Genomic DNA, 9,837 nt, shown 5'->3' with positions numbered 1-9,837 from the left:
CTTTATTTGTTTGTTTTGGGTGTCTGTGTGATAGAGCACTACTGCTGTCTGCTTGTTCTTCAGATGGGTGTTTCTTGCGATGTACTGACATTTGTGTACCTGTCTGAGTTTGGTCCCATGTTTACCTGTAACTTACAGATGTTCTCCACATATATATCCTGCTTTGTCACCCAGGTTGGAGTATAGTGGCATGATCATGGCTGACTGCAGCCTCAGACTCATAGGCACAAGTAATCCTCCCACGTCAGTCTCCTGAGTAGCTGGGATTACAGGTGTGTGCCACCACACCTGACTAATTTTTACTTTTTATCTTTTGCAGAGATAGGGTCTCACTATGTTACCCAGGCTGGTCTTAAACTCCTGGGCTCAAGTGATCTTCCCACCTCGGTTCCCCAAAGTTCTGGGATCCCTTGATGACATATATCTTTTTTTCCCAATACACTCTCATTCACATTTTCCTGTTTTCATATTTTTTTGGAGATGTCAGTGGGAGTTCAGGATGGAGGAGAGGAGGGAATTAAAACCGGGGACTCAATGTTACATCTTGAAATGGATTCCCAGGCTGAGGCTATAGGTCCAGCTCTTGGTATGGATCCTGACACACAGCAGTAGCCCAGGAGATAAATGCACATTACGTTTCTGGTGAGATGGGGATACTGTTGGACACATTCTAGGCGTTTACTAGAAAAAGTACTCTGGCCAATAGACAAATGAAACAAATAAAGAATAGAAGTATGAGGAAGATGTGGCATCAGAAATGGTAGGAAGTGATAGAATCTGTATAACTTGGAGACTATGTCTAAGTGGCTACATTAGTACTCGTTTTATTTTCTATCAATTTTCTCAGTCTGTCCTAATATTCCTAGTAGTATCTTATAGATCTGACTCCTCCACCTTTCTTACCTTTCCCAACTTTTACCTATTCCATTTTTTGCCTATGAGCATTGGATAAATGTCCGGGATTTGTCATCTATTTAATTCAATTTTCTATAGAATCTAATCTTCTGTTTGTAGCCAACATAGTGATTTTTAATCCAGTCATCTTATCTTTTAATGCCCATCTCTCTTGCTTGGAGATGATTTTCTCCTCAGGAATGCTTAATGAGGATTGATAAATTTAATAGGCACTTGAAAATTAAGCCCACAGATTAGCAGTTTTCTAAAACTTTCTGCTCTTTCTTGTAGCAAATTTACTTAACAGAGAAGGATTTGCTTCCATTTTTTCGGTGATGTACCGTTCTTTGAATGCGATATCTTTTCTAAGTCTTTAAATTTTTCTTTTTTGGTCCTCTTCTTGTAGAGGGAGTTCTTTGCTTTCTTAAGCAATAAGAATGATAATATGTTCTGTCAAAAATTGGTGTGTGTGGGGGGGTTCCTGCCCAAATTCTGTAGTCCCAGATGACAGAAAAACAGAAAATTTACATTTTGCTATGCATTTATATTAGGCTTTCAGTAGCTTGGGGGTGTGAGTGGATGTTGAGAGGTGATGAGTAGGCAATCACAGCTAGAAAAGTCTCCATTGTGTAGAAGGGTGTCTCTCTATTTATTTTGGCTGAGGCAATGTGAACTCCCATGATGGATTAGGTCAGGTTGAAGTGGGGGGCAGTGGCCTGCACTTTGTGTATCATGGCTCTTTGCCCCACTACCTGCCCTCACTCCTCTGAATTAAGGAGTGTGAGTGAAGTTTTGACAGGATCTTCTCCACTTCGAAGTCCACTCTACTGTTTGATGAGAAAAAAAGTTGTGAAGCAACAAAATCAGACCTATTGTACACTCAATCTGGCAGCAATTTCTCCTAGTTTTATTCACTTCTCAGTGAAAGTGCTTGCATGGGTCATTTCAAATATTGAGGTCATCTGGGAGGGCTAGACTTCTTTATTCTGCCTTTTTACCCCACCTTGCAAAGATGAACCAAAACCTATATTTTTGATTTTTAAAAGAAAGTCTTCTCTTGTACAACCTAAACTAGTTTGTAATAGTGTTTATGAAAAGTTAGAGCCTTGAGACAGTTGCCGATATGAACCTCTCAGGCACAAAACCCTTCTCAGACGTGGAATACCCAGATTTAGAGAGGTGGAGCTCATAGCCTTGATGACATTCTGATTTATACTTGGTTGATTTGAACACAACTGAAATTGCAAAACAACTTGTAGCACCATCTCTCTGAATGACAGGCTTTGTGCATGATGTTAGAATCAGCCATGATATTTACAGTCAGGAAACTTATGCGAACTGATCAATGCTGTAGTCAACAGGCTTGCAGGAAGCTTGAGATCAATCACCACTCCAGCAGAACACCCTTGATCAGAACATTTACCATTCCTGAACTTCAGTTTCTTCATCTACAAAGAGAAAGGGGGGACCCTTAAAATCTCTGAATATTATACACACAGATGCACACACATATATACACACCTACATTATATACCTATACATAGTCTTCTTATATATATTCTAAATCTGAAGCAAAATTTCTAAAGAGAGTAATAGTTCCACAATAATGGAAGCAGTAGAAACTGCATTCATTTGGTTGTATAAGTTCTGGAAAGTTTATTTAAAAAGTATTCACATCATCTTGCATAATTAGCCACCTACATATTCTTGGTACCCAGCCTAGTTCATAAGACATTGTAGAAAGTCAAAATACATTTGATGAATAAATGAATGAACATATATCACCTAATTTTTAATGTTATTTATAGTATCACCCTTAGAACTGGACACCCAGGACCTTGCCCTGTACCTGGAGATTTAACAGGCTCACTCTTTCTCCTCTTGCCACAATCCTCATGGACTGAGGAGTCCCCAAGGCCAAAGGTTCATGTCCACCTACAGCAACCTCCCCACATCCCCACCCCACTAAGCTCCAGGTACCGGACATGGGAAATTATCTGTCAAGACAGCCTCAAACCTGCTTCCAGGGCCTACTAGAGTCTCTTTCTTGGATTTCCGTCACAAAGGTATGCTGTTCTATAGGTGTGCCCACCCCTAAGCACAAGAGGTAACCAAGGTGGCTCACAGGAGTGGAGGTAGAAAGAGTCCTCCTGGCCACAGGAGGCAAGATCTAGGAGTCTCCACTTTACTGTTGCCCCAAATTTGGTAAAAGGAACAGGCTGGGTTATTTCAATCATTAGCTCATTTTACCCTACTTCCCAACTACACTCACACATAATGTTTTAAATTTGAGTTAGAAAGACTCAGTGACCCTTACAACATACACACGAATGAACAGACTATTGCAAGGAAAAATATGTGGTCACTGCTGTAAACCTTCTACTACACAGTTTCACTCTGGACCAATACATAAGGCAAAGTACAGATTCTGCAACCTAGGGTTGGGTTTGTTTGGGGATCCAATATGGATCTATTATAACAGTTTGTAGGTGTTGATAGAGTGATAGCATTTATTTCCTTTCTAACCCCCTCTCCAAATCTTAGTTAAAAAGAAGCTTTGTTTGCTTGGTTTTCCTGGTGTGGATTTAAAATATTTCCATTTTCCATGCCCATATTAACATTTGACCATCCGTGCGATATGTCAATTTCTATTTTGCCCTTCAAAGGTTAAAACAACACCCACCCTTAGAATTCCCCTCACAAAGCACAAGGAAATCCCTTCTAAGGCACAGCGAACCAGCTAGACTTCATAATTAGCTTCTGTAATAAAGTACTTAATCAGCATAGAAGCCTTTACTAATTACAGCAGGAAGTCAGGGCAGGCGGGTTACCCACAGCTGGGGTGAAGCACAGGCAGAGGTGTCTGTGAACAGGCATCCGCAAGGGTCCAGGTTCACACAAGAGCCCCAGGCCTTAATTAGCCCCAGCAATTAAAAATGAAAACAATCCTCCATTTTCTCATTAAAAGATGAAAGCCCCTCCCCAAGTGCCTTACTCTGAACGATAATTTTGCTTCTGCAAAGACCCCAGCCACTGTAGATTACCAAAGACGATGGTTAGTTCCTGGGCTGCAAGACCTCAGTCACCCTTTTGCTTGCTAGATTTCAGGCACCTCAGCATAATAGGAGATTGATTAGGGTTAATAGACTTATTTTTTACAGGTCAAGACACAAAACACTTTGGGTTGTGGGCGCTCTTGCACATAATATCCGAAGCTATAAATCAAACTGCTTAATGGAAGCCCAGAGCTTTCTGTCTCTGAACTATTGGTAACAACTGACTTTCATTTCTCCCCTGCTACTGTCTCTCTTTCCTCTGCTTCTTCTTGTAAATCCAGCCACAAAATCAGCCTGATAGATGGGAGTAAGAGTTGCGATTTATTTACTCTACGATGTTTTCAGAAACCTAGAGGTGAGGTATGGTTCCTTGGAATTCCTGTGTTTGTTTTACCTCCATTTCTAAGGTAACCAGTGGTTAGCAGCAGCTGTAACAACTGTCAGCACCTGTCAATCTCACCTAGACTTGATGATCAAAAGTAATACAGCTGGATGAAGAGATTTAAAAAATTGAAAATTAAAGAAAACTGATCCTCAGGGGAGAGTTTGAGTATTTACTCTGGGGGACCCAGGGCAGACTGGTAGGTCACTGAGTACATAAGGAATGCAATTGCCATTGGCAAATTATCCCAAGAAGGAAAGCCACCTGCAGAGGGACACTGTTGGAGACTGCCTCTTAAAGTTACTGCAGAAAGAATCACTGAAAGGAAACTGTCTCAACAGGAGGAAATGTCAGAAAATGCTTCCCTAGAAAATGTGAGAAAACATTTAGAAAAGTATCTGGCTATGAAAGTTAAGAACATTTGGGGGAATGTTCTTTGCATCTAATTATCAGTGCTTTCTGCTTCTTTTCTCTTGGTGAGGGATATTCTTAGTCCAAGGATTTTTTTTTTTTTACCCCTCAAATAGAAAAGAAGCAAAGCTGATTTGGAGATATAAATTGGTTTGGTTTTTCACCAATTTGACGGGATCATTCCAAAGATGATACCTTGTTTGATTCTGAAATGTTACTGAGAGATTTACTCTACTGAGGAGCGGAGGACTCACCAAAAATACATTTGATGATATCTGTAAGTTTCTTTGATGATTTGCTCTTTTCTATCCCCATTTTTGCCTGAATCTTTTTTTTTTTTTTTTCTTTTTTCTACTCAAAGCCACAGGGCTCAACCACAAGGAATCAGTAAGTGGGCAGGTTTTCTCAAACTTCATAGAGCTGTTACTCTACCTGGCTTCCAAGGGGAGACCTGGGAGTTGAGAGAATGAGCATAAAATAGTTTAAGTGGAGGTCAGGAGTAGAAAGCGAGGAAAGATTAGGAGGAAACAGGAAAAGGAGAATAATGCACTCAGAATCTGATTTTTATGTTATGGTACACTAATATGGATTTTCCTCCCTTGTTAAACAACATGGAAATGCTTAGTAGAATCTACACATATAGTTTAATAACAGAAGTAGATGGAAGTCCCTTGATGCCAATAATAATAGATATCTAGTCATAGTACCCCTCTCACCCTCAGCAGCCTCTAGCAGCCTTGCTGAAGGCTGGGGCCATCAGACCTGGGCATGCGGCTGTGAGCTGGGACTAAGGTTTTATTGCCCTAACGGAACTGGAGGAAAGGAGATGTATCTTTGGCATTGCGTGAAGTGGGTGGCTGTAATTGAGATCCCTTCTACATAGCCACGATCCTCAAAGAGCTTCCAAGTTTATAATGATAATAATAATAATAATAATAATAATAATAATAAACTATCTTCTACTTTGCAGACATGGTAAGAAAGCACAGGGTCTGTCTCAGGCTCTAAGTGAATCTTTAAAAATCAGACAATGTCCTTTGAGAAATCTAAATGCCAAGTCTGCACTAAACATGGGTATAAATTCTGAGTTTATATGCATGGTGTGATAATCCCAAACTGAGAAATTAACATAAAGTGGTCCAGAACTCACTGTTCACCTGGGAGAAGCCAATAGAACACTATTCTTAGGACCACTCAGACTATTCAAGAAACCTTCAATAAAGAGCGTTCATCAAGGAAGAACTCATAATAAGAAAATTACAATACAGGCAAAGAAGCCATGAAAGAGAATTATTAAGGCAGTAGATAGGTGAACTAAAACCCCGAGAATTAGAAACATAGCAAAAAAATCACGTGAAGAAGATTAAAAGGAAGACCTAAGATCCTTTCATTGTTTGAAGAAGGCAGAGAGGTTGATAAAACTATGTTGAATAAATTTGCTAAAAATATAAGGATAATGAACTGAGAAGTAGAGAAAGAATGTACAACTTTTGAACAAATCAAAAGAAGAAAACAAAATTCCCACATAATTCAACAAAAAGCAAAAAAGAGGAAAATAAATAGAGAATGGTAATTAAAAAATTAGAAGGTAGTAAAGTGTTCAGATATGCCAGTAGTTCTAAGTGTAAATGTATTACACTGTTTTATTAAATGACAAAGATTCTCACACTGCAATAAAACAATCAAATAAAAAAACTCAATTATAAGTTATTTTTAAGAGATCCATCTAAAATATGATACAAAAATGTTTAAAGTAGTGGCATGAAAAAAGATACAGTGGGCAAAAAAGAAAAGAAGGCTGATATAGTGACTTGAATATCAGACAAAATCAACTGCATTAGAGATAAGGGGAGTCTTTTCTTACAGATAAACACAAGTCACTTGGAAGTTCTAACAATCTTGAATTAGATGGCCTAAAAATATGTAATGCAAAAATTGCCTGAATACAAAGTGAATCCAACATTATAGTGGAAGTTTGAACACATCTCTATGAGTTACTGAAAAATGGAGATAAACATTTTCTAAGGATGTAAATGTTTTACATAATGCATTTATAAAGCTTCATATGATGAACGTATTTAGAATGTCCACCCAATATAAAATAATCCATTTCCAATAAAAAAGCATCTTCATATTTTAAGTAAAGAACACTTATAAACATTGTCCGTATACTTGATTACAAAGTAAGTCTAAATAAACATCAAGAAAACGATATAACCCAATTTATGTCTTCTAACAAAGATGAAGTAAGATTATAAATTAATGACTAAAAGATAATTTTAAGAAATTCTATTCACTAGGAAGCTAAAAATACTTGTAAATAATTGATGGGTTAAAAAAGAATTCAAATTGATAGTTACAAAATATTAAGAACAATCGAAATTGCAGACAGTTCACACCACAACTTGTACAGTTAAACTGATGTTTATAGGGACATTTGTAACCTTAAATATGATAAATGCTTATATTAAAAACAAGAGACTAAAAATTAACCAATTAAGCATTTGTCCCAAGAAGTTGAAAAAGCAATAGTGGCTACTAGAGGCTAAGAAGAGGATGAAAAGAAGTTGGTAAATGGATACAAAAATACAGTTAGATATAAGGAGTAAGTTCTAGTATTTGATGGTACAGTAGGGAGATCATAATTCTTTATTATATATTTCAAAATAGCTAGAAGAGCAGAATTGGCAAGTTCACAACACAAAGAAAAGGTAAATATAAATGTTTGAGGTTGATATTTCAATTACCTAATGTGTACATTATACATTGTACACATGTATCAAAATGTCACATGTACCCCCAAAATAGGCACAACTGTTATATATCAATACGAATAGTATTCATAAACAAAAAACAAAAAGAAGTTGGAAAAACAATAAAAGCATAAACTCTCTGAAAGTAAATGAAAGGCAATAATAAAGATAAAAGCATAAATGAATCAACTAGAAAAACTTACAGAGTTTATTAAGACAATGTAAATGGTGTTGATAAATCTGAACCCATAGACAAATGAACATATTCTAATAAAAATAACTATAGTTATTTTCTCAAGAAAATAAGAGAAAGACTGAATGTCCCTATAATGTGCAAAGCCATTAAATTAGTAGCCAGGTTCTACTAAAAATAACAAACATCTAATTGAAATAAAGAGACAAAAATAAGCAAGCCATCTTTTAAGAATAATAAAGAGGGCCGGGCGCGGTGGCTCAAGCCTGTAATCCCAGCACTTTGGGAGGCCGAGACGGGCGGATCACGAGGTCAGGAGATCGAGACCATCCTGGCTAACACGGTGAAACCCCGTCTCTATTAAGAAATACAAAAAACTAGCTGGGCGAGGTGGCGGGCGCCTGTAGTCCCAGCTACTCGGGAGGCTGAGGCCGGAGAATGGCGTGAACCCGGGAGGCGGAGCTTGCAGTGAGCTGAGATCCGGCGACTGCACTCCAGCCTGGGCGACACAGCGAGACTCCGTCTCAAAAAAAAAAAAAAAAAAAAAAAGAATAATAAAGAGAAGCTTGTCTTGAAAGAGAGAGACCAATAGAACAGAATTATATAATTGAACATTGAGAAATAGCTGATACAGGACAGAGAAGGCACTCCAGATTTGCGAGGAAGGGATGAACCGTTCACCAAAGGATGCTGGACTAATTGACTTTGTTAATGAAAACAGTAAAGGTAGATTCCCTCTGGCAATGTCTGGCCTGGAATAGGTGGGATTTGTGGCTGGGGTGTAGAACGTTTAGCTGTATCAATAATATTTTATGTCTTTAAAATAGTATCTAAAATTATATAAATAAATATGACAGAATGGTAACGTTTGTGAAATCCAAATCATAGTACATTGGGGTCTGTAATATTTTCTTTGTACTTAATTGTATGTGGAAATGTGTGTGCCTATACATTATACATTTATTTGTAGGATATATTATATAATAAATATGTATGTGTAATGCATTTTTTTTCTTTTTTGAGACAGAGTTTTGCTCTTGTTGCCCAGGCTGGAGTGTAAGGACGTGATCTCAGCTCACTGCAACCTCTGCCTCTTACTTTCAAGCGATTCTCCTGTCTCAGTCTCCCAAGTAGCTGGGATTACAGGCGCCCCCCACCACGCCCATCTAAGTTTGTATCTTTAGTAGAGATGGGGTTTCACCATGTTGGTCAAGCTGGTCTTGAACCCCTGACCTCAGGTAATCCGCCCTCCTCAGCCTGCCAAAGTGCTGGGATTATGTGGCATGAGCCACCACGCCCGGCCAATGCATTCAGTTTTTAAGCCAGCAATTCCAAGTAAGAGACACACAAAAAAGACCTTTTATGTTTTTGCTGAGGAGTTTGGACTTCATCCTCAGGGCAGCAGGGAGCCACGAAGGGCTTTTAGATAGGAAGGTAAATGACTGCATCTTCTCGTAGGAAAGATCTCCATGGCTGCAGTGTGGCAAACGGATAGATGCGGGCAAGGCTGGAGGTGCAGCCATCACTGAAGTAGCTGTATTTCAGGGCAAAGATTATGGTGCCCGGAACAGGGGAAACAGCAGCGATGATGGAGAGAGGTGGGCTGACTGGAGAGGTGGTAAAAAGAATTTCCAGGCTTTGTGTTTTCTTGGGTGTGTGTGGAGAGGTGGGGAAGAGTCTGGGCTGCTCCCTGGGTCTGGGGCTCAGGACGCTGGTTACCATTCCCTGAGACAGGCCAGAGGAGTAGGAAGAGTTGACTGAGTGAAAACTGGAATTGAAATTTGAATATGCTTTGTTAGAAGTGTCCTGCTGTATCCAAGTGTAGGGTTATTAGGTAGGTATTCCTTTATTTTTATTTTTATTTTTTTGATCTCACTCTGTTGGCCAGGCTGGAATACAGTGGCATGATCTTGGCTCACTGCAACCTCCACCTCCCAAGTTCAAGCGATTCTCCTGCCTAAGCCTCCCAAGTAGCTGGGATTAACAGGTGCATGCCACCACGCACGGCTAAATTTTGTATTTTTAGTAGAGACCAGGTTTCACTATGTTGGCCAGGCTGATCTCGAACTCCTGACCTCAGGTGATCCGCCTGCCTTGGCCTCCCAGAGTGCTGGGATTACAGGTGTGAACCACTGCACCCGGCCCCAA

The 9,837-nt window shown here is 39.1% G+C and overlaps 1 long non-coding RNA gene across 1 annotated transcript in view; it reads right to left on the bottom strand.

Moving 5' to 3' along the window:
- Window positions 1-1,417: 1,417 nt before the first annotated feature.
- The window catches only part of LOC112608861, a 38,404-nt gene continuing 29,984 nt past the window's right edge, over window positions 1,418-9,837 (bottom strand). Inside the window, exon 2 of the long non-coding RNA XR_003116130.1 lies at window positions 1,418-2,342. This is a non-coding gene — a long non-coding RNA (uncharacterized LOC112608861). The remainder of the gene's footprint in view (window positions 2,343-9,837) is intronic.

The sequence above is a fragment of the Theropithecus gelada genome, chromosome 16, assembly GCF_003255815.1.
Source record: "Theropithecus gelada isolate Dixy chromosome 16, Tgel_1.0, whole genome shotgun sequence".
NCBI lineage: Eukaryota > Metazoa > Chordata > Mammalia > Primates > Cercopithecidae > Theropithecus > Theropithecus gelada.
This window is presented reverse-complemented; position numbering and strand designations above follow the sequence as displayed.